The following is a 27,851-nucleotide window of genomic DNA, read 5'->3' on the forward strand; positions in this document are numbered from 1 at the left end:
CTACGTGAGTCCATTGTCTAATGAGACGTTGTTTATATTATTTAAATCATTTACCTATTAGTTATTACATTTCATAACTGATAACAAGAAATTAATAGTCTTAAGTGTATGTCCATCAAAACCTTGTATGACATTAAAAATCAAAAAACTCTCCACTTATCAAAAGTCGGTTTTTAACTATCGAGCAATATTGGAATTTGTAGAACACAATTCTCTGCATCTTAGATATCGATACGTATAATATAATATTTAGGTATATCTATATTATTGTATTACCTAGGTATATAGGGTACACTGTAGTGTGTACTGTACCTACACAGCCGTAATAAAATGAGAGTTTCCCCGTGAAAGTTCATCTGCTGCTGCAGTAGCCAATGAAGTATAATAGATGGGTTATATTATATATTATTTTTGGGTTCTACGCTACGTGACTGTAGGTATATACGACTTAATATTTTAATGTATTTTAGTTAGAAATATTCAAATATATTAACTATAGATCGTTGAATTCGGTGGAATTTACTCATTTTGTAAACATTTTTTTGACGGCTGTCGGTTCTGATTTTCTGAATGCGGTTGAGTCGGTATGATAATAAATAATAATATATTACATTATTAAACCCACGCCGACATCACGATGATATTTATTAACAAGTGTCAAAGTATTTCAATTAAAACGCGTCCCGTATTATATAACGTCATATTAAGCGTCGTGCCATCATTTCACAAAAACATACTTACTTCAAAGTTTAAACTGAATACGTACAGGATTGTTAGAGATTAATGTTTAACTGAGTATTGTAGATTCCACTCGGTGTTGAACGACTTAATACTGTTATAATATGCACCTGCATATTATTTTACAAGACTAAAAATAAAATAAAAGTTTTTAACAATGAGTTGTGGAGAAAAAAAATTAGCACTTGGCTCATATATAGAGCTTAAGTAATTAATTAAGTATTAGCCCATGTTCATAGTCCATAGATATTAATAATGCGTATTTGAAGTTTTAGACATTTTTCTGAACTCCTACGTAGGTATATAATTCCAGCCAAAATCAGAGGAGGATTAAGTTAAGTTGAAAAACTATAACGTTATAATCAAGTCATCAAGATACCTACTGTCAAGACAGTTTCACTGTAGGTAACTAATTGTTTCTGTAACTTAACGATCGCACGGCTTTTGTTAGCTTTGACATTATAGATACCAGTTCAAATATAACTGAGCGTTGTAATTTATATTAACAAATTCTATATCACTAGCTATATCTAATAATATCTATAGATATAATACTTTTATATCGAAATATTTAATTTAATTTATTGTGTACCTAATTTTATTGCTCGTACAGTCATACACAAAAATTTATTTGTTTTAACTAAAAATGACTTTATGATATTATTAAGTTTTTTAGATTTAAATAACTAGAAACTTAATTTTTGAAAAAATGTATTAAATTTTTAATATTATAATTATGTGAATATATTTTTGTATTTAGCTAAAACTATTTGAATTTTGTATTTGTGGATATATTTAAAGTTAATACTTGTGCTTTAATCATAATCTTAAATAATACATAGTATTACATATTCAATTAAAACGAAACTCAACTATTTGTAGTTGCAGGATTACAAAAAATCTAAAATGAATGTTTCATGATTTACACAGTGGAGTACATTTTATGTGCAATATTGAAGCGGTGTTTTTTTTACTTAATAATGTAAAATATTCGTGCAAATATGTTTGAAAGACGTCAGTTTCTATTAAATTAGAAAAGAAACAACGACACTACGTTTATGCCGACAACGTTAAAATATTATATTTTTGTATTTTTGACACAGCACGTGACCCGACTATAATTTAATACAGCAGGATGAAACATTCTATAATCTTGGAAAAAGTTACTTTGCTAAATGAAATCTTTTTCAGTCCCCGGAGTTTCGTTTCCGTTAATCGGCGCTTATTTTTGCCTATTAATATTTTCATCCAAGTACGTTTTCACGTGTAACGAAATCGTTAATCTCGATTCCGACGCACCAAATAATTTATAATAAAGATAAAAAATACTGCAGTTGCAAGATAAATCTGAGACGGGAAATCACAGACCTGGTTTGATAAACCGATGTCGTATCGTAGTTTTCCTCTGCATAATATATTATTTGGAGAGTAAAATACAATAATATGTATGTAGGTACGAGACAATAACGTCAGAGGTCAGAATATTGATTATAATATTATACGTTTCAATTAAAAACTTATAGCAGTATTTTTTAATTTTAAATGTAGGTTTTTTCAAATTATGTTTTTAAAAGAAGTCTTGTTGGATTGGTTTTTATATTTTATTTTGAATGATGCATGTTATTACATTCGATCATCGTCGAGAAAAAAAACTTTGAATAATAGGTAAATTATTTTTTAAAATGTATATTCTATGATCTTTAATCAAGTTTGATACAATTTGTACCTCAGATGCCGGGATACCTTGGAAGTATTATTATTTGTAGATAGGTATGTATAATATTCACAGTATTATTACAACAGATCTAAAATATATCATTGTATCAGCGATATTTTAAACGCCGTAAGTATCGAAGTATATTCGATTTTGGTTAGTTCATATACCTACAACTGAGGTGGTTTGGACACGACATCGGGTGATTTTGTGAGTACGATTAATGTGGAATGAATAATAAAAAAGTTCCAAAACAGGTATATTATAGTAACCGAAGACATTACTATTAGATTTATTATTATTTTATTATATAGGTTACTCAGACGTGTTCCCAATTATGGTTGATGAAGTTATGACGAAATGGGCGAATTCTGAGAGTTACAACTTATAAGTTATAAGGGTATTTTTACACTTGAAACTCGACAATCTAATAACGTTTCAACGGAGAATATAAGTATATAGGACCCTACACTGGAATTCTTATATTATGACGGTATTCGTAAAAGAGACTGTAAAATAATTTTATTTCATATCATCTCGTATCACGTTATAGTTTTAATGTTATTTTTCGAGTAATTCGAAAATACTGCCAAGTCCGACAATACGAAGCTTGTGCGAATTCTATATAATCCATATTATATGCAGTAATAGCAGCTGATATTAAACGCATTATACAATAAATACGTATTATTTTTAAGAACAATTTAGCATTAAGCCGGTTCAATTTGAAGATATCGTCGAATAATCGCTATACGCGCATTACACAATAATTTAATCTTAAAAAGCGGGTCTTTATTATAACGATTTAATACAGAATTGGTAGTACTTCTGGTTAAAATCATTAATTTCAAAATCCGTTCTTGTATCAGATTTTCAGAACATCTGTTAAGTTACAATTATGGATATTTATCATTATGTCTAAAGTTTATTTTAATATAATTTGAAGTTAATGTAAATATTGAGTCACTCACGTATGATTAATGAGTAATATATATCTATTACATATATATATATATATTAATACAGGTAGGTAACTATATATATATTGTATAGTTATTTTCAACGATTAATTTTAAAAAAAATGTTTTAAATTATTACATATTTTTGAATAGTAGATGTCACTTTTTATGCTGTTGTATATTAACCAATAAGAATTATTCATAGCAAATAGAAACTATTATTACTTCATAATTGTTGGTTGAACAAACTTAATAAAAACAAAATCCTGCAAATAATAACTATTTAATGCTAACACGTGTGAAATATATTGGTTCTGAAAAATTGATTTTTTAGAATAATTTTCGTTATTTATTTGATTGAAAATAGCTTAAAAATTTAATTCTAACGATATACAAAATAAATAACCTACAAATTCCAAGCTACATAAAAATATATGTATTATTTTAATGGACCAATCATGGCCACGGACCACTAAATCAAGTTTGAGGGACCATTAACTCACTATTAAATCATTATATGTTAAGTGATTTTTTTATGCAACCTGGCATAGTACACAATATAAAAAATATCTTTAGATCAAAATGGCAAAGCTTGGTGAAATTTTTTAATTTTATTGGTTAGTCATTTTATGACTAGTAAATTATATGGTTTACTCTAGCTTACCCATAGTTTATTGATTGTAAATTTGAAAAATATGCGATATTATTAGGTTGTCTAAATAACAAAACTAATGAATTATGAAAGTGAGAAAATTTAGTTTTCGTACAACACCGGTATGTATTAGAAAATGTGGAAACATCTAACTATTGAAACTTAAATATTTCATAAACGCATTTAAGCATTCCATTTAAGCATACACTCGGATCACGACATCGTCACCACACATTTTAAAGTATTGATTGTTTTTGTCTTTTTTTTTATTCATCATGGATGATATATTGCATTTGACTACAGCCAGTAGACGAGGTGTTTATTTTTTTTCGGTCGTGCGCATTTTTTTTTTATCACACGCGTCATCTCGAAACCACCTTATATACAGACAGATCAGGGAATTGCCCCGCTGAGAAGTCAGCAAAATTTATTTCCAGTTGTCGGTTCGTAGTTTATAAATCACTACAACATTTCGAATAGATTAAATTTGAACACGCCGTCGTCATCAAATCCTATATCGTTACCAAACACTCATACAAATATTTATCACTAAAAAAAAAAATCAGTGTTTGGGTTCTTTGCCACAGCGTAATAATAATAATGATATGATAATAATAAAAGACGTTCGATTAGACAAAATCGTTATTTGAGATATTTTCTAAAACAAGTGATGTTACAAAATTCTCAAAAATATAACCTAAACTAACATAATATGTTTGTAATATGATATAATATTATTATATTCAAGCCAAAAGCAAATTTTGAACAGTTTGGTTTTAAATGGAACAAATAGTTATGCTAAAAAAATTTAAAAAATAAGTATAATATGGTATATTTTTCATGTAAAAGAACAAGTTTTTCAATTTGAAAAACAGTTTAAATTCTAGGATTTTGTATAATTATTTCAGTCATTAACATAAAATAATAAATTAATAAAGGTAGAAATCGGAAATACAAATATCAAATCAACAACACATACTAAGGACTATACTCTATAGTATATTGTATATTATATTATGATTATTTAGCTATTTAATAACTAATACATTAATTTGTTCATTTTTGGCCACATGTGTATGTCAAATCAAAAAAATATATTATTACAATTTCTACTTAAATAATGTAAATGTTTATTATTTATCGTTTTATTAGGTACTTATAGTGGGTAAATATAAATAATATATTTTTGAATAATGTAATTGTTATTTTAAAATTAATTTAAACCTTTTTATTTTTTAAAAGTCCAGTTTAAATTTTGAATACGTGGTTCGAGTTGATCTCAAGAAACAAAGTTTATAACATCACCATCTAAAATCCATCAGAAGTTGTCATTATTTGGGACACGTTTTGTCTAGCTTCAATTGAATCGTTTCTCGCTGTAATCATCACGCTTGCAGTGAATCAAAAGTTTTCGTTTCAGGGGCATAATAATAATAATAATAATAATAATAATAATATCCTACTTCAAAATATTCAACCAGATACCACTAAACAATTTGGAAACTGTACGGAATGCCAATATGAGGTATGGAAATGTAGTGGGTGGTTTGATCTATTGTTGTTACCGAGAAAATGTAAATGTTTACTATCGTTCTAATTATATTACAGAATTACCATTTAGTATTTTACCAATAGTGCGAATCGTAGTCTAATAAAATAAAAAATGCATCGTATTGAAACGGTGGAACTGTGGAAGACATTGCGCTAATTCAATGTATCGCACCGTTAATCAAATTATCAATTTGCCATTATGTTATTATTAAGACAGATCTGCAGAATAAAAATATATGCCCGTTAGATAACTAAATGTATATTCAATTAAGTACTTATTTCTAATGAGATTCCTGGATATCATCAGGGCCAGTCCGGGCAGTCTCGGCCTTTCGAGTAATATTTTTCTCTCGGCCAACAATTTGATGTGGTGGCCCATATTGGCCAAATGTTGATATTAATAAACAATAATGACCTTATCACATTTGTTGACGGTAAATACCTAGCTGCGATAAAAATCGTAATGCGGCATTGCGGCCATTTTCTCCTAGGAGCTCAAAATGTTAACGGCCCTTCGAGAGTTTTACTGGTCTATCATCGTAGTGCGTCTCCTGTAGTTATACTCCTGTTCCGTACACACGATAATGAGTTTAATTTGAAAATCGTACACAGATAGAAAACTCGTATTTACTATATAAACTTAACAATTGGTAAATTTGATTTGCAAACCAACCCTAAACCAATATTGGCTTAATGTCGCCTCTCTTTCGCTCTCTGTAATAGGTTCGTAACGTCTGACAGTTTTTATCGGAAACCCGCACCGTAGTCTAGAACGTACAATATTATTATATTGTAGGTACGAACTATGCGTGTTGGAAGTAGAAGGCCACAGCGGGAGAAGACAAGGACAGGGTTGATGTGGAATATAATATATTTCGTTATATATATTATATATAATAAATAACGATTATTCTAGAGTTGGAGATAACGTCGTCGTATCGCCGAGAAATATTTAAAAGTGTGTACACACTACGTCGAAATGTGACGTGATCGATGAGCCGATAATTTTGGACGTAATACCGTAATCATGTATACAGCAAACGACTTCAGTGACTGCTGCTGGTGCCGTTAATCCCCAAATGTTGGGTAAACGAGACAGATATGCATCTGATGGACGCAAAAAACAAATGTAGACTCGAGCGAAAAAGTTTTTTTTATTATGATTATCATTATTTCCAGTTGCATAGCCCTGGAAATTGTTATTGGCTTCCGTTCCGCCATCGAGAATTTAGTATAAACGAACTCGAATAATAACTGATGTCGACAATTATGGAGATATGACGTCTGCAAAGTCACACAAACCGTAACATACTATGTTAGAAATCTCTCAAAGGAATTCCAACCGAAAATGCGTGTTCCCTGCCTGAAACTTACATTAGGGCGGTGAATTTAATGCATATAATATTATGTGATAATTTATAAGCGCGAGAAATCAAAAGTTATAAAACATATATTTTAGGTTTTTCCATCGTGGATGATAATAACCGAAAATTCATGTCAAAATCTGATGAATATTTACAGATTATATAGAAGTGTTTTTTTATATATATATACTTTATATATACATTATATACATATAATGTTGTTAGTATTATTATTATTTGTTACAATATTGAATATTATACTATATCCAGTGCTGAAAACAATATTGAGACTCAATAAATTGTCAAGTCTTTATTTTATTTTATAACAGGTGACTAATGGAAATCGTGCGTTATTATTATTTATAATTTATAATTTTTTTGTAATAATACTACTTCAGAATTATCGTGAAAAACTTTCAAATCATTTACTTTAATGATTGTTGTAATATATTACATTAACATAAATTAATTATAAATCCTTGTCCAGGAATCAATAATGCAGTCTATTACATTATAATTAAATTCGTATTAATCTGTCGAGTAACTCAATTTTGTATGTTGTGCTTTGTGCTTTTTTTTATACAAAAGACCGTCCTCAACATGGGCCATCGGGTGTACAAAGGGTTAAATAATTATTAATTTTCATTTATATTTAACATTATTTTAGCTACATACATTACAATTAATATGATTCCATTATTATACATCATATTTTGAGATTCATAAGCTAACTTTATTAATACAATTATATTACTATAAAATTAGTAGTTAAGCTATAATAGAATATAGGAGTTCCCATTTTCATTTTCAAACGCGTGAAGTATACAATATTTTCAAATTTTCAATTTGAAATAGAACTAAACAATTTTTTTTTGAAGATAACAAAATATAATCAATTTTTGGTTATTATATAGGTAATCCGTCCTATTGATAAATATATTTAGATTACATTTTTGCAACACGTATTACATGGAAATATTACATTACTTTAACATGGAAATAGATATATCAAAACTTAGTATATAATATTGTTTATTCGTTTACTATACATTTTTGAATTTTTATAATCGTTTTTATTTAGTGGTACTATTTTGGGGCAGTCATGGCATACTACTATCGGAATCAAAGAAAAATAATTGAATATTTAGATTTTTCAAAACGTCATTTGAGTAGTTACTACGAATAACTTGAATCATTAAAATGTAAATATCGTTTTTCATTTTATTTGACTCTGGTAGTTTTTCCTGCCTACACTCATCGTGCGTAGCATGGGAGGTAAATATTGTTTTGACGTTGGACGGATTTTAACATTAAGGCCTCCATAATTAAACGATAGGGAATATGCAAACAACCATCGTTTTGACTTTTACCTCTGACCTTAGAAATTCGGTATGAATAATTAACACCAATACACCACACCAACGCACACAGACACAGTAAAACAGACAAACAGACAAACAGACAAAGACAAAGACACAGAAACACAGAAACACACGCACACACACACATACACCACCCTTTGGGAAATTTCCGTAGAAAATCCACTTTTGTAATTTATAGTGTTAAAATAAATATACATACAGGGTGAGTCATGGCGTTTTTCCATAAGGTTGTAACAGTTAACAACTCAGTACAACGACGGAAACACACAGTTTCCCGTTCTGTATACGCAGTACGTCTGTAAATCAGTTATATTACCCTATGGATTCCGGAATAAGCCCGCATGTTTACATGCATCTCGTACCACAGAGATGGTGGCACGCAAGACGCGTTTATTTGCATTAGGGCACGCTGTTGGATGGTGTGCTCATTCCTCGGCAAGGGGTCGCGTACTATACATATTATATATTATGCCACGTCTACCCGACGCAAACCGAACGACATTTCCAGGCCCGACGGCGGCGGTGTGGATGGGGACAAACCGATTTTAAGCCATCGCAGCACGATATTATAATATTGTCTGCACGGTAACGCGGCTACGTTTTTATACCTATCGACGGCAAAACAAAGAACGTGCACAAATACAAATAATGAACGTTTCAAAGTAAAATATGCGATTGTACTTTTTACATAATAATAATTATAATACATGATGAGAATTTACTTTTATGCAACCATTATATTATAGTTGCTATATAATATACGTACCATAAACAGCCGTTTATAGACCGTCGAAAGTGGAAATACACATCAAAGGGAAGGGAGGGGAAGAAAAAATGGAACTTCCTCGATGATGAAAAATGTATGCTACGTATTTTTATGCTGTTTTTATTTCTTTTTTTTTTCTTTACAGACCCGTTCTCGGCATTTTAGTTGACCTATAAAAATAAACCTAGTTGGTATTTTATTTGTTATTTTTTAGTACACTTAATAATATACATTTGGTTTATTGACATTAATTTCGTCAAATACACAATATCGTGTACAATCGTGGACGGCTGCTCCGCTTACATTTAACTTACATCATACTTTGTTTTATTTTTTTATATATTTTAAAATATTTTATATCCCTCATTTGTCTATTTTTTTTTCTGTACAACTTAATTTTATTTTACATTAGCCATGAATTTAAGTTCAATATTTCTAAAATAATGTTTGGCATTTTAATCCCGCCTCGAAAATTGAGTTTGGCTAAAGACTCACTACCCTATAAAAATTATCATATCCTGAGAAATCAATCGGGATTAGCGGTATGTGATAATATTGTGGATAGTACAGATAAAATGTCGGTTTTTGATTGTTTTTTATTTTTCATACATATTCACTCAAGATTAAGGTCAGCGTGGTATAAACTCACTCTCGGATTTATCGTTTAGACTTAGGAGACTCCCACCCGATTCCCCGCAGTGTGTGGTTTGTCCCTATTATTTTTTCACTTCAATATACGACGACGGCTTCATGCGTTAACTACACCATATAGCAATTTCTACGACCACGCATTTTAATTTATATTATAATGCTATATTAATACACGATGCAGTAGATACCTTTAGTTATTATTTTACCGCGTTCGTCGTCACAGTGAGTACAAAAGGCTCGTATAAAATAAAAGCTGTAAGACTACCAACTGTAATAATAAACGATTTAATACATTAATATATACGATGGTTATATTATTTTTTAAATGTGAAGTTATGATTGCCTGAAACGAAATGTCGTGTTTTTTTCTTCATATAACCGAGACACTTTTATTTCTCAAATTTTAAATTGAATTGTTCAGTGTATTTGTGTCACATACTCATATATTATATAACTTTCGCACGACCGTCATACATGTATAATATTGTTATTAAACATATTATTATATACCCTTGTACGCTGGCAATGATTAAAAACGAGAGCCGTCCGTTGCCCTATAAATAAATAATTTTTCTTTCAATGGTTTTATTTAAGACATTATTCTGCTATCGTGGTTCTAGTAAGTATTATGTAGGTGAGGGAAAATATTTATTGCACTTATCTACAGTAACTGTATATAAGTCATAAATACAAATAACTATAATTATTATTGGTAATTAAATTATATTATGTTGTACAGTATAATTAATTTTAGTTAGAACATGGGTACAAAAGCGGTAAATCGATAACAGACCATTATGAAAACTATCTATGATATAACTAAAGAAAAAAAATCCTTTTGAAAATTTGTGAAATTCCCGTTGTTCAAATAACAGTAATTGAACAGTTGCCACATGAGTAATAAGCACGTATAGTTTTCGCCATAATGAAACATTTCATAATATTAAAATTCTAATAGTTTATTAGATTATCAGATGCCGTTCCAAAGCAAACTGTACTCCGAAGTACCGAAATTGCCTATACAACGCGCCGGTGGATCAATAGTTATAAATGATATTGTTATTAAAAAAAATATGTCAAAAATAACAATCCCTAGACGAAAAACCTTGGCATATAATAATATTATTATGTATAGTGGTGCATTTTACACTCAATACAAGTGGAAAAATTCTCCATACGCTTCAATCGTAAAACTATAATATTTTTATGTAATACAGTACATAGTGGACATTTTATTAAAAAAAAAAAAAACAAAAACTGATTGAATGTTATTTTAAATTAGAAAAATCGATAATAATTTGCTAAAGAAAGTGTTATAAGAAGTTATTTTATACGAGTAAAAGGTTATGCATATTCTAAGTCGTGCTGTCCTAAAACACATTTCGATATTATTATAACAATATAATCAACGTGGAAAATCGACGAAATGAAGCATGTATTTTCCGTCGTAATTTGGTACAGCGAAAATATCGAAATATTTATTGTTACTCAAAAGCCCTTGAATCTAGCTACTGCTGAAGTATAAAATGTGGTTTTTAAAATGTGAAATTGCCAAGGCTGTAGCAATGTTGTTTTATATAATTTGAAATTTGAAATAGACTTTATTAACGTTAGAGAAAATTAAAGTTTAATACAACAGTCAATTATGAAATACATTAAGAACATTGTAATGTTAAAATTACATTTTGATAATTAATATTTTAAAAGAGTATAAATAAAATCAAAATGTTATTAAAATTTTGAAGTATATCGTACCTATATTTATATGTTTTAATTATGTATCAGGTGGTCTTGAACTCATTTTATAGCGTTCGACATACGTATTACGGTCTACTCCTTTTCACTACAAATTACTAAATACAAAACGTTTCAAAATATTCTTATTATTCTTTAGTGTGTTTTATTTATCAAAAAATGTATATTCATCTTTCCATTGTTTGGTGCCGTCTATGGTATCCTCATATTTATAAGTATTTATCAGATAACATTTTTTTTTCATTTTCCAGTGGTTTTCTGAGTACTTACCATGCTTTATGGTTGCGTAATAGGGATTGATAGCTTCTGTGACAGATCAAATTATTATTTGTATATGTGGTAAACTAATAGAAAATAATATGTATCACATTCCGTCATGTTTGAAGATAAAAGCTTTAAAAGTTTAATCAAAAGCATAATTTACAGTCGAACATTTTTTAAAATTTTTACGCACCAATACCTTATATTTCGTCTGGTTTTTGAAATAATTTCGAAAACGATCTGGAAATATTCAAAAATTGACCAACGGTTTGAAGTGTCGAATTTCCTATTATATTTAAGTGGCTATGTTATGTAAAGTTTTTGAAATGGAATAATAAATTTTACTAGTGGAGCAGTCGTTTATTTTCGTATCTATCGTGAAATTCTTATCTTTCTTTCTTTCCTTTTTTTTTTCATCTAGAAGTACTCTAAAAATGTATAATACATCCGCATTATATAGTCTCTATATACCTAGTATATAATAATATATACAGCAGGTATTGACTAAAAAAATATTACTTTTGGACGACGCGCGACGGTCAGCGATCGTTTGCCGAGATTTATGTCTGCCTAAGCGCGCACGTTGAAAAAAAATAAAACCTAACCTAACCTAACGTTAATATAACATTTTGACTAGGTAGGTCGTTAAAAACAACCTTTTTTTTTAACTGTGCAGGATCTTGGTGTAATCACATCGACCGTTTCTTCGAAACAATATTTACAATATACGCACATGTTATTACCATATTATTGTTATGGTAAAATTCGAACCGTGTGCTAGTTTGTTATAAAAAAAAATGGTCTGCAAAATATTTTGATCGGTATACGATAGCCGACGGTGTCACGGTACTATTCGGGTGGAAACGAGAGAGAATATTAATCGCATGCCGACGTGTGCATATATTAATATTATAATGCATAAGTGACAGACGCTGATTTCCTCATGAACTGTAGTCGGTGCGTGTGAAACTTCCTAGTTTGTTGGTACCTATTGGTACCCCCCTTCCATCGTATTGTGTTTTACCCGTGGACGGAAAAAGGAAAAATTTGTGAGTGAATTAGATCGTGAGGGGGTAGGGGGGAACAAGAGTTGAGCTGATAAACACGAAATTTTTCGTAGTACGGATAATAAACGACTTGTTCAATAATATTGTTTACCTACGCCGTCTGTGTTTTCAAGGTAAGTAGATAACTGATGATTTATGCGTCGGTTAAACGTTGAGTGGTCTCCGTGTTTTTTTACAGTTAAAAGAATCTTATTAATTTAATTTCAAAGTAAACAGGGTCCGTCGTTCTTAAAGTCCAGGGAAAAACACTGAAATGTGTATAAAAAAAAGTATAACATACTAGACAATATTTATGCCTTGGATATGATATCTTTACAACCTTAGAAGTAATTGATGGGATCCGTGTAAAAACCAGATGTGATTCCGTTTTTCAAAAACTTTTCAGAATGAAAATAAAATAATTTTAATTTTTGGACCTATATTGTATTTTGATCAGAACTAATTCTGTTCATTATAATATTCTTTTGGAACTATCTGGTTTTTTGCCAGAAAATAAAAAAAACAGACAGTTCCAATTACGTTATATTTCCTATATTGGTTGTTGGATTTGTCCCGTTCTTGCAAAAATATGATCGTATTTTTCTTTTATCAAATACTTTTTATCTAAACCAAATTTCTGATAAAAATGGATTTGTTTTGGTTTTGTATGGACCTTATCAGTTACGCAATTGTGCATAAACTAAAGTGTAAATTACATATACATAATATTGGTTAATCCAAAAGTAAATCCACTTATTGTGTAATTTATAATAAAATTGAATATTTAAAATAGTATCGTTAATAATAAACTCTTCAATTTAAATTAAAGGAAATTTGTTTAAGAAAAAATTAATAAATTATGAAAACTTGACTAAAATAGTAATTATTATGTGACGAATAATATTATAATTGTTTTTTTTTTTTAATTTAAAATTTAGTTTTAAAATTTTTACTATTTAATTAAAAATAATATTATTTTTATTATTATTACATATTTAAAATATAACGTTTTTTTTTTTTTTTTTAATTAAAAGTCGTAGTTTTATTGGTTGGTTATAAATTATATTTTATTATAACTTATAATAAAACAACACAAATAACCAAAAAACATGATAATATTATGCTCAATGTAATTTGAATATGTTGAATATGAAAACTGTCCAACAATAATATTATTATTTAGTTATAAATGGGACATCAAAGGGAACAACGTTACATTTTGGAATTGTAAAGAGTTGCTTTACTTTATACGGCACGTCGTAGAGGTAAAACTTTCTCGTCATACTTCTTCTTTAATAGAATTTGAGTTGTATAGTTTCAAATTTTAAATCAATTTGCTTGTAAAATTGTCGAATAGTAATATTTTTTTATGGAAATCAAAATAAATTACCTCGTCAATTTCAATAATTATATTCGATAAAGGATAATTAAATTTAATAAAATACTACACACAGGAACCCATAGATCGTGCGGGGCCATTTCTATGACCGAGTACTCATTTCTTTTCAACTAACAAATGGTCAAAATTGTAATAGAAATTAATTGAGAAATTTGAAGTTGAACCAAATACGTGTCTGGGTCAATCGAATTGCATGCATCGGCGCGCTGCGTTCATATTATCGTCAAGAATCAATAACAATGTGTTTTCGATCTGATGCAGAAGTCCACGATTATTACTGATATAAATATCCACAAATGTGTTCCCTGCAGAAAAAGGACGGATGGTAATATTTTTGAAACTTTTCCGGTTAAAGTTTTTGCCATTTGGTGACACAGTTGTAGCTACACATAGTATACTTGCTAGACGTACACCTAGTCACACCTAGTCTATCACGAGAGAAAATAGGAATTTATAATAGGTAGGTATATATTTACAGTGCTTAATCATCACCACTGAACGATTGTTCGTTCACATGAATGCCTCCAAACCATTTCAAAGTTGTTGTGTGCGCAAATTCCAGAACATTGGGCATAAACATTTTAATGTGAAAAACGGCCTTCAATCAATTTCACGAGTGCGCACAACGCCGTCTCAAAAACACTCGCAACTCATGCACGCATGGTCTGAAACGATCGCACCTAACTATTAAATTAATAAAAAAAAAATACAATGTTTCATTTGGCCATTATCTTACTTATATTATATGCATGCACAATGCACATCGTACGAGTTCTAATAAATATGAAAATATTTCAGAGATATCGGGGTGGATATTATATGAAAAAAAAAATTATAACGGATTTTTACCTCCATGGACTGTTGAGTTATTTAACTTTTTAAGGAAACTTGAAATGTGATAGGATGTACCACCATGGAACTTTATAGTGCACTGCAATAGATAAAACGCTCTCCAGCGATACATTATCATATTATCAGACACGTTGAGTTTAGCCTGTTCACGACACGAGTTAGAGGAGTACAAGTTTGCACACTGTGATACCAGCAAAATCTCTTAAAATCCTCAACAAACATCAACCTTTGTTAAATTTTAAAATGAAAAGTCAAAAACCTTTGTTAGATTACTTCAGGAATAAAAAAAAACAATTACAACTTTCATATCGTTTTTATGAATTTACCATGAAGTAACAATGTACAATTATATTTTAGTAGTAAAAGATTTTGGCATTTTATACTATATTGTTGACACAAAAAAAAGTTTAAAAGTACCTATATTAAACTATTAGAATAATAAAATACTTAGGTACATAAAGTTCAAAAAAATTAAAGTGATCTTATACATTTAAATTTGGATTTAATATATATATATATATATAGGTAATCATTAGTTATTAAAAAATATAGTTTTATAATTTTAATAGGAAAGTTTATTCATTATAATATTTTTCACTACAAGACACTTTACAATAATAGTCACATATTTAGTTCATTTTTCACTTGTTTATAATTAGTTTTTATTAGATTTAACACAATATAGGTACTTTTTAATATAATAATTAGGGTATTTTGTTCCGTCTGGTCCAATTATATTATTAATCGAAATGAACTAACTGAAACATCGTTTCTTATAGAATTGCAATATTGTTTATTAGTAATCGATGAAAGCATGTATGAAATACTCATAAAAAGAATGTTTATGTTTTATAATTAATAACACATTTTTTAAAAATGTCTATAGTTCAACGCGAATTATTGCAAAGCTTTACTATACTGTGAAACAACAACATACATCGTAATTGTAGTTGTTTAGATAACGTGACATACCAACTTACTAATATAGATATTTCCAAACCAAATAAAAATAAGTTTTCATTAAACTTTAAATGGATTCCGAAACCTTACATAATCCATATAATTATCCGATCAACGTTTTAAATTGTTTTTTTAACCAAATACCTACGACAACATTTTCGATTTTGTTATTATATTATTTACATAAAATAAACAGACGTTATCCATCGTCATAAGTCCGAAATACACATTGAGTTAAACGTAAACCGTTTACAGTATAATGCCAACGGTCTCGTTCCTGACGCAATAGTAGAGAATATAATATTTTAAAAATGTGATACTAAGGAAAATCAATTTTTAGTGATAAATGTATGAAGAATAAAACATATACCTGACACTGCGTGGATAAAATATTGTTTCTAAAATCGTTTGCATAATGATAAGAATTATAATAATTATAATATCAACAATTAATAATAATAAATCATGTAAATAAAACTATTGAGATTTTTTCTTAAAACTGATGTTTATGTTTTTTTATCTCATATCAAAATTTGTGAATTAAAAAAAAAATATATGTAACACATTACTGTCGTAAATAAAAACACATCGACGGTTATATTATTATATGGCACACGGATACCTTGTACTCGAAGGTCAGTGCAAATTGCGTGCAGGTCACCAATTTTCACAAACTGACAATAATAATATGGTAAAAAAAAACCATTGGACAAGATGCGTAATCAAAGAGGTGTAAGGGCGAATTTTGTAACCCTTAAAAGTAATATCATAAACACGGTGAGGCGATTAAATAAACGCACAGCGCGTGAGACGTCGGAGAATTTCGTAGAAAATGTACTTATAAACAAATATGTATATGACTTAAATGCACACGAAAAAACGTATAAAAACCCACGGAGGCAAAATAAGTAATGATAATAATATCTATGGCGTTTTATGTCAAGGAGAGCTGCCAAACTAGGGATTTGTTATGCGCACGGCATATATATAATATTATGATCCCGTCAAAGTCTACGGTGGCTCGGGAATTTCGAGTGGTTTTACGTATTATTATTATTATTATTATTTCCACAATCTTATCATCATTATAATATATTATATGTACTATGTATATTATATATATATTATATATTATTTTTTAAAGCTTTTATAATATGCTTTGTAAACGTCTAACACACTTACGCGATTTGTGTTTGCCTTTTAGGACACGACCGTTACCGTTGTGGAAGAGGTTGACGGCCGATTATGTGTACTCGCCCACAGACAATACTCACCCCTTCGAAATCATTAACGCCGAAACGATTCAGAACATGTGGTAAGTAGGTAAATATTATAATGAATATATAATATATATTGCATGATAATTAAAGCGATTGTATTTTTTTTTCTCGAAAACAAAAATGTCTGACTTATCACATAAAATAATTAGTACGAAATGCGTTTCAAAGTCACAACGTATAGAACGTTGTCATAGACTGATGACGACAAACACTACAATTTTATAGTATAATATAGAATGTTCATTTTTTAGTGAACCAAGCAACGTCATAGAAACGACGTGGAATTTGAAAATAATTCGTCTTTTCTCAATATTTTTCAATAATTGAAAATAAATTATTTGTATTTTAAACTGGAAAAAAATCTTAAGTTATCGCCCGCAGCCGGTCGACGGAGAATAAGAATCGCTCGCCATTTAATTAATCTAAAAACCGCGACGCACAATCCGCGTAAAACCGCCTTCAAAAGTTATCGACGCGTCAAAGCGAGTATAGAACGACAAAGGGCATACTATTATGAACGAACTATGATTATAGTCGAACGCTGTTCAAAAGACCGACGACGAAACAATATTAATAATAATAATAATAATAATAATACTAACAGCTCGTCGGAGATTTTCTTTGTTGACCACTATACTAAACACGCACGCTATCGTGGGGTTTCGTATTTAATATCGCATATTGTTTCCCGTTAAGATCAGTGCAAAAGTTTTTGACGTTCCTACGTCGTGGTTGATTCCTATCCCGCACAAGACTGTCCGTTCCGTTACCATATTATATTATACACCGCGATCGCCGAATCTCATTGACGTCGTTTTCACAAATCGTCTAATGTAATATTACAATACGCTTCTTGCACTTATATGACAGTTTGTGGTTTTTTTTTTACACCATGTGTGATCCGACACAACATTTTATTTCGCGCGAATTCATTAGACAAACATTTTTTTACCGTTTATTGCATATTATACTGTACTGCTAATAATAAATGCACATTTTATAAAAAAAAATTACAATCAGTGAACGATAATGATTATTGTTTTCAGCAGTTACAATGTTACAAACTAAAACCACATTTATTTTTATTTTTTTCTAAATGTTCGAATCAAAGTGGACGTTTCAAGTTAAAAAAAAATGAACGTGACAATAACGGTATGGGTCAGGCTGAAAATCGAAAATGGTCGAAATAAAAGGCACTGTCTTTTTCACCGTTGAATCGATGTAATTTGACGTCCATCTCAATTTAATTTCCTCTCTTTTGAGCGGATTTTTGAATACACCTAATCTTCGTTCCCTGATTTCCTCCCTTGTTCCACCTCACCCCACCAATTGTTCAAAGACCCGATTTATTCAACTTCCTACGGACATAATCGTCCCCTCCGCACATATTATTATCGTTTTTATTTGTTTCTTGTTTTTAATTATTGTGTTTATATTGTATAACAAAACATATTCATGTTAAATACATAAACAAACTTCAAGATATCATTAAATAGAATCAAAATAATAATAATATAAATTATTCAACATATTAATATTTCTATATCATGCATTATTATAACGACGTCACATATACCAATACGCAATCACTAAAGTTTAAATACGATATATTTGGTTTCTCAGTGTGGAATTAAATAAACGACCTATATCAGAATTTATTATAATGTAATAATTATTTAATAGACATATATGTATTACAACAATATGTATAATATTTTGTCACTATTTAATACTTGCACCCTAAATTGAAAACAATCAAGTAACTTACGTTTGATTGGTTGTCACACAAGGCGGACATCAATAATATTTACATAGGAAAGTTGGAATCAATCAGCATTTTTAATTTGATATCTTGAAGAAATTATAAAATTAATTGTTAATAACGGCAATATATTAATAATTACAAATCATATTTTGTATGAATATTATACTTGTTTATTTGAAAAATTGTTTACATTATATTAATTTTTCTTTGGAAATATAACTATTTGAAAATCACCAGTACTTCTAACTATACGGTTCTAGCTAAATGCAGTGTGCAAATTTGATTCGATGGTTTTATCAAATCAAAGTCGTCGTCAAAGTCTTTTTGACTTGGAATCGAATAATGCCATATAATATTATTATGGTGGGTATCATTAATCATAATTCTCTATATTATTTTTATTATTATTGTTGGATATGATATACACATATTACCCACCTCCATAATATGCACTCGGGACACTCAAAACTTAAACGAGTACGCCTTCACCTCCAAGCGTATATATTATTCATCAATTAAGTCTACATTCTTCAAAGTACACGACGTTTCTAATGGCTTTAAAACCAAAACTTTGTCGTTTGTACTTAGTTCTCAGTATATGCACAGAGCCTAATTAATCCACTGCAGAACACGAAGGTTAGATGTATTATTAGTGAAATCGAGCTACATTGTATTGTTCTAGCGACTTATGTCCAAAACCTGTCTCTTACGATAATCGTGATAATTTATTAACAGTTCTATAATATTTGAGCTATCCGATCAATCAATTCATTAAAATAACGTTTAGACCAACCGCTATTATCATCTGTAGTTCTGTTCACCGGTAAATGGCACGATTGTTTAATATTTATATACGAATGATTATTACTATAGCTCAAACGGTGCTGCAATTACATGTTTTTGTTTTGGATTATTAGACTTATTGTTAAGTGAGCTATTCATTAGGCAAATGACTTGACAAATTAAATATTCAAAGTTTTTAGTGTTTTCGTTGTTGGCTCGAACGATTATGTTTTATAAATATAGCTTAAACATTTTTAATCGACTCAAACCGCAGTAGGTATGTATTACAATTTAATGGAGAACTGTAAAACAGATAGATATGAAGGGTGGAAAATCGTATTAACATTTTTATATAATTTAAAACGTATCTACCTAAATTAAAAGATGAAGTTACTACAATACATTGTCGATACAAAAAAAGGAATAATAAGCCCAAGTTATTTGTTTTTAAGTAGCTACCTACTTAATTGTATCTATATTTAGTAAATTATTTTCAGCATTATTTAAGCCCTATGATTACAAAGTTCACTTTATAATATTTTGTAATTCGTATGTTAAGGTTATGTTAGAATTTACCAGCCAATCAGTTTAAACTAGCATGGTAGCAGACTTCTGTCATTCATAACTTCAATATAAATAATATAATATTATAATATTCGTTATACCTTATATGGTAATATTATTAATAATAATATTTATATTATAATTGATAATCATTATTGTATTGACTACCCAATATTAATATATATTTTTGTCATCTATAAAATGTTAATTCAATTTACAATCATAATAGTATATAATATGTATATGAATATTAACTACACATAGTTATATGCCTGTAAATAAATCATATCATTATTTTCATTATGGCGAATTCGACAACGTTATAACTTATAGCATATATTATAGGTACGCATAATATCATCATATTTTACCACTCCTATAACATGTGTATGGTAATAATTGTATATATAGCTCCCCGCAACCCTGTCGTCGACCGAGGAGTACAAAAAGCACACTGAAACGAAAACTGTTTCTAATAAAAATCATGATAATAAAATACTATATGTGCACGACGAGTGACGACCGTCGCAATGAAAAATCAAAGTGATAGAAAAATCTGCGTGAGGAGCGCATTCAATAAAAAATTCATTTCGACTATATATATTATATATTGACAACGCGCCATCGATTTCTTCACACGCGCACAACACGCATTGGCTTTAGTGGATGCAATGGCGGCGGTGGAATGCAATTTCGCGACGAAACAATGTACAAATGAATATATGATATGCAAAAGTGCGAATAGTGGATATCGGGATGGTATATATTGTGTGTAGTGATGGCGCCTCTGTGTGTTTGTCTTATATAATATCGTGTAATTACTTTGATTGAAAACAAAGCACTAGCACAACAATATACTGCAGCTGCGTATATTCTAATTTCTAATGAACATCTCGTGGTATTCTGCTTGTCCTAATAATTTTGATTCAAAGTAAAGTCATGTTTTCGTGCGGTCTTCAGAAAAGATACGCCTTGAATACCATTTGCAATCATGTCTCCTATTGTCATTTTCGGTATTGTATACGTAGTAAAATAAATGCATAGTAATATATTATATTATTTATAGGCAGGTAGATTCAATAATATTATTTTACTTTGGAATACGCCGAACAAGAAATGATTTAGATTTAGACATTTATTTGATTATTCGAATAACAATACTTGTTTTTACTATTTTTTTTTTCAAAATGTACAAATGGTTATAAACCACAATAATCGATTTAATTTATAAAACTGTTTTTTTTTTCAAAACCAAATACGTCTGCTTTTTTTTTAAGAATACTATCTATATTAACATAAAATGTTTTTAAAAGCAAATACTCATCCGTCATTAATTCGATATTGTTACGCTTGTCCCATCAGTAAACACGTTTGCAGCAGATCCAGTGGGGATTTTGAGGGTTGGGGTACACCCCAGGTGATACATTCGATTGATGAAAGAATAAACAGTACGGCATACTAAATATTTAGCCAGACTTCGTCAGAGAATTGAAACACGGTAACATTATAAACCTTAAAAGCTCGTAAAAAAATTAAATACATAAAACATAATGTATAAAGCGTATTTATTTTTATTTTTTTATTTTAATATCATGTAAGTAGGTACCTAGAAACTTAATTTTTACTTTAAACAATTTACATTTTTAAGAAGGGTATAACAATAAATAACAATGTTTAAGGAGAGAAAATTCTGAATACGTCCCTGCTTACCACAAGTACAAGAATTAGGTATGTGAAGATCACGGTTTATAATATTTATATAATTATATCACATGTTAACAGAAAGTTACATCAATAATATTTTAACGAAATAAAATATATTTTAATTAGTATAAACCTATTGAAGTATAAGTTTTCTGTTATCCTTTGATTATGCACATATATAATTATTATCTTAAAACTATTACTTACTACAATTTATTATATTCGTCTATTATTACGTATTATTTTCTCGTTGTTTTACAGTGCAGTAGAGAAATATTTCTTTATTAGTTAAATGTTTTTAAGTCAGATTAGATAATTTCAGTACATATATTTACGCAAAACAGGTAATGAACAAAGGTATTTTTGAGGAAAATAATTTGAAATTTTGAGTTCCAATTATCCCACGAATTTGCAACATCTAATTTCTGGGCACACAGTTATGGTTTTATATAGGATTATTTTAAACTCTACATGGGCACCTATACTATAATAACATTCATACATGCAAAATAATTAATAGATGTTCTTATTTTCGTTATTGTGGCAGCCGTATCCGTACCCCGTGCGTGTAATGGTTTGATATTATCAGACAAAACTCTATATCGGATTGGAAACTTTTATTTTATCAGAAACAACTTTCCAGGTTTACAAACAATATTCAAATAACGAACGTAATGTTTTGAATTATTAAAACAAATATATGATGCTTGCACACTATTGTGTCTTGAAGCAACGCGGTATATACCTACATAATATAATAATATTATTATAACCATTATACCTAAACAAACTTTCCGAAATACATTTTTTTTTTCAATTTTTCAATTTTTATTCAAAGCATATTTTTCTGGATCAACTCAACACAATTATTTAGCCGATCTGTGCGATTGCGTTTTCAGAAGTTTATGCAATATTTATTCTTTTATTTGAATGTCAATCAAAAAGCAGTTGTATTAAACAATGTTAGATATATAATACTCGTAAAAGATAGTAATATATAAAAAAAACCAGTATAATAGTGTATTAATGGCAATTCCCCAGATGTTGGTAAAATTGGCCACTAATTTCTGTGAGTAAATAAAAATCATAAAAATATACTTTTTACGTTATGTAAGAAATATTTTTATATTTATATTTATATTTTTTGTGTAAGTACCTATCTAAAGAAATCGATAAACTACCTATAAAAAAATATATTGCATTATAATTTAAAAATAAAAATTACAAATCTACCCATAGTAGGTACTTTCCTAACCAAGTTTTCGGGTTACCTATAATATGATATTAACGTAAGTACTACGAATGTGTGTTTCAGAAAATTGTCCACTAAATCTGGTAGCCAATATTATAATATATAATACATATATATATATATATAGCATTATAGTCATATAAAATATAAATATTATATTATACTATTACAGTAGGTACCTATGATATTGGTTTTAGTTTGCGGAAATCGCGTTATAACTAGATGCGGTAACGAACTCTGAGTGTTTAATGAAAAGGTACCTCTATTATAGAAGTCGCACAGTGAATGGATAAGTGTTAAGTTTAGAGTGCGGAAACAGGCTTAACATCGGAACAGCTCGACCGTGAAGTTCAACTCATGGTATATAATATTAAGTTATAGTGTAAAATATAAATGATAGATAGCCAGATGTAAATAAATCGCTACGGTCTTACGTATATACATTATACGGTCACGGTCACAAACTTTAATTAATATTCTCAGTTTAAGTACGATCGCAGTTTTGCAATGGGTATTTGTGGTTTTGCGGAAATCATGTAGGGAAAGATGGATTTTAGTATCATGATGCTATATTATGTGGTAGGGACCAATAATATATGTTGATTAGACTATAGTTATTTCTGGAAAATGTGTAATCATATTATATAAAAATCAAAACAAATGAGACATAATGACATGGCATCAAATTATTCCCATCGCATTCCGGACTTACCCATCTCACAGACATCATATAATTTTAGTTTAGAGGGTAGCAACGAGTGTGATAAATCGTATCTCAAAGTGCCAACGAAATGCATTATACGTATTTTAATAGCGTATAAATTTTGGGCGAAGGAATATTGCGTGCAAATGTCGTGGCAGAAACTTAATGCTCCTATACAGCTGTAGGTACACGCCATGGCAGGTATACGACAAAACGGTGAATGTGCACAAAAGTGGAAAATGAACAGGTGACACAGGCGTCAGCAGGTGGTGGCGCAAAATACGAGTTACTTCAGACGGATGATTTTAGCCACGGTGACTGACGTTGCGGCTCACAGGTGGTGCGATGTAGCAGAGCCGCCCGAGCACCACTGCAGTGTTTATCCCCGAAAACAATTATGTTTTTAATTAATAAATCTTAAGCATACAATTTATTTAAATGTCCACGTTTATTCGTTTAAGAAATCATTACTGTATTAGACAGACGCACTCGCTGTGACATCAATTTCTGGTGATATACGTTGGCATTCATCTGAAAAAAATAGTGAAACAAATAAAATTCTTCGTGTGAATTATATATTATTATTTAAAAAAAAGTTTTAAATTATTATAATTTTTCTGATAGAGGAATTATTTTTATTGCTATGACATAATATCTTAGTAAAATACCCAAATTAGCGTATTATTGGATTTATATTATTATTTTGGCATTGTATACTTCAGTCTTCAGTGATCTCAAACATTCGTTGTCGTAATTTGTTTACAATCCGAATAAAATGTATCAATCATATTTAAAATACTAATATAAGGAAATATCTCCTAAGTTCTAATCAAAGTGTGATACAAGCATGGATCGCCGTAAGGTTTAAATGCTCCCTTATACAATAAATTATACACAATTTAAAATAAACATACAACATTTACGACAGTAATTTATATGTTCATGATTATTAATATCTTTTGAAAAGACAAATAATTATAGGTAGTTTGTAGTTAAAAGATTTTTACCAGACATAGCTATTATTTTGTGTCAAGTGCTCGTTTTATCTTTTTTAGATCATATTCTAATGATTTTATGTCTTGAATCTATTTAAACATTAGTGATACTATATTTTCTTTAAGGAGCAGTTTGAAAACCCGACTAAAGGCTGACCATGCATCATGATGGTTCATATATCAGTGTTTTGAGTGTTGAACACGTTTCGAAACAAACAGAATATGTTGACACGTGTTTAAAAAATAATCATAAATTAAGTTTGATATGCAATAGTTTTGCAAATAAAAATCAGTATTTATTTTATTTGTATGTAGTTGGAATCTGGTTTGAGTAGTATTTAATTAACAATATATATTATGTTGAAACTGTGTAGGGAATAACCCTGCCGGCTTTGTGAACGTTATATATTATATAATATATAGTTTTAGCGTTCCGTGGATTTCATCTCAAGCAGTTGTGGTTACATACACACTCACACACACACAAATACATATATATAGCACTAAACGACGCAAAGACTTACCAAAAATACTGCAGCGTGTCTGACATTAGGTTTTTACAATTCCGGTAACAGCTGAGTAAAACAAGTTTTCGGACAGTACCAATAATAGTGTTAATTTATTTTATTATTTTGTAGTGCGTATAAGCCTATCACGTACCAATTTATGTGATTTGACTATATTAAACCGTAATTTTATAGTATTATAGTGGTGCAAACTATTAAATTATTATTGGTTGAAGTAGGTGTTTATAATCCTATTAATAATAAACCTTTCAACGAAGGTCCCGAGTGGAACTCACTATGAAAATGTCAAAATTCAATGTTGACCAAAAATATAACTCTATAACGTTTTTTTACAGTTCTTCGCGACTTTCCTGAAAACTACAAACCATTTTGATAAACGACCACTTAAATAATGTTCAATTCTTGTACATTTTTGTGTTTTATAAAGTAGCGTGCTTTTATATATTATGACATTTATTATTTTTTTAGCACCGTACAATAACCCTATTTGTTTCTTAGCTTCCTGGTTTATTGCTCAGTCAGAAATTATTGATTTACTGAAAAAGGTACATATACAATATTATTTTCAGAATATCCAAAACAGGAAGAAATCAATCATATATTCATTATTTATAACATCATAAGTATAATCTCATTACGAACACCGTGTCGATAAATGTATTTGTTTCACTAAGCAACGCAAATTTGGTCAAAATATTTGAATATTTTATACTCTACTAGCTGACCCCTCGCACTTTGTTGCCCGTAAAAAATTACAACTTTTAAATAATTGCAAATGTTCAACTCCTTTTGGGTGCAACTCAGCCTCCCCGGTAAGCAATATTACTATGCGTCGGATCTCGGACAATGTGCGACAGCATATCAAGTAGGCAATGTGCGAAAATTCTATTTGATGCATGCTTGCACGTAATCTGTCAGATTAACCAATGGCAATCAATAAAATAATTAATACTAATGTCTACTAAATATTTCTCCTATAACCAATAGCAACCATTTATAAACGAAAATTCCCACCGTAAATCTCCAAATCCCCGTTTGAGCACCTCCCCGGGTTGGACCTGCCGGGTCCAATTGTGAATCTAAATCATCCTGGGAACCACTCAAGCGCACAGGAAAAATGTCATCAAAATCGGTCCAGCCCTTTAGGAATGTATAAATGACACACAGACAGACAGACAAACATTACATTTTATATAATGTATAGATTAACAATACACATCTATAATAATACAGTTTGCAAAAAAAATATAATAGCAAAGTACGCGGAAAATTTGATCGTGTGCGCATTTTTTAATTTATGGATTGTCTAAAAAAAGCCATATTACTGTAATATGGCTTACTGTATATTTTAATTTATTCCGAGCAATTAAATTTTTTCCAATTCAATTGTATTGAATTGACCGACAATCGAAAAGCATTTGTACGCCATGACTGCTGTTCAATGAAATAACTTGAAGAAATAATAACAATGATAATGATAACAATAAAAATAATGAACAGGGGAAGTTGTTCTGCTGTATAGTAGGTTTCGAGTTACGCCATTGACTAGGTCACTGTTGTTGAAGTTTCAAAAATATTTTAAACGCAATACTAAACTATTTTATACAAAAATCGGTTACGAGCGGAAAAAGTTCGTTAATTTATATTTTTAAAACCATACCTATAGAATATATTAATATAAATATTTGGTAAAAATATATAGTGAATCATAAAACAATCACAAACTTAATCAATTTTTTTAAAATTTAGTGTTGCTAACTTATAAATACTTCCGTTTATTATTTTAGATTCTGAGTGAGGCGATTAATGTATTGATTTCAATAATGATGTGTTTTATTTTTTATTTTCATATCCATCATGGATCAAGATCATTATCTTTTGGAGAAGTAAAATTGATTTGATGTTCAACTAAAGGAGGTCTTTTTGTTTGAAATTGGATCTAGTTAGTACCTACTTTGGGGGTTCAAAAGTAAACATTAGCACTTTTATAAATAACCCAAAAATAATCATTTTGACGCAATATAGAAAGTTTTGAATAAATCGATTTAGTTTTTTTTTTCAATGTTTATATTAGCATTTTCTACACTTGGTATAATTTTAAAAATATTTTGTCTTTTTTTCAAATGTTTATAGACATTTGACATTTTCGACATAAAAGTCGATAAAAAATTATTGCTCAGTCAAAAGTCTTCAAATACAAGATTTCTGATAAGTTATATGAAATTAAT

General features: G+C 29.4%; 1 protein-coding gene across 3 annotated transcripts in view; it reads left to right on the forward strand.

The window, feature by feature from the left end:
• LOC132941836 (potassium voltage-gated channel protein Shaw-like) overlaps window positions 1-27,851 on the forward strand; it is a 221,284-nt gene that overhangs the window by 27,909 nt on the left and 165,524 nt on the right. For 2 of the 3 annotated variants that reach the window (XM_061010034.1, XM_061010037.1), the window contains exon 2: window positions 17,255-17,365. The gene's annotated coding sequence lies outside the window, so the exon portion shown is untranslated. Of the gene's footprint in view, window positions 1-17,254; window positions 17,374-27,851 lie in introns of all 3 variants that reach the window. The other variant, XM_061010035.1, reaches the window with a different exon arrangement.

This window comes from Metopolophium dirhodum, chromosome 3 (genome assembly GCF_019925205.1).
Source record: "Metopolophium dirhodum isolate CAU chromosome 3, ASM1992520v1, whole genome shotgun sequence".
Lineage (NCBI taxonomy): Eukaryota > Metazoa > Arthropoda > Insecta > Hemiptera > Aphididae > Metopolophium > Metopolophium dirhodum.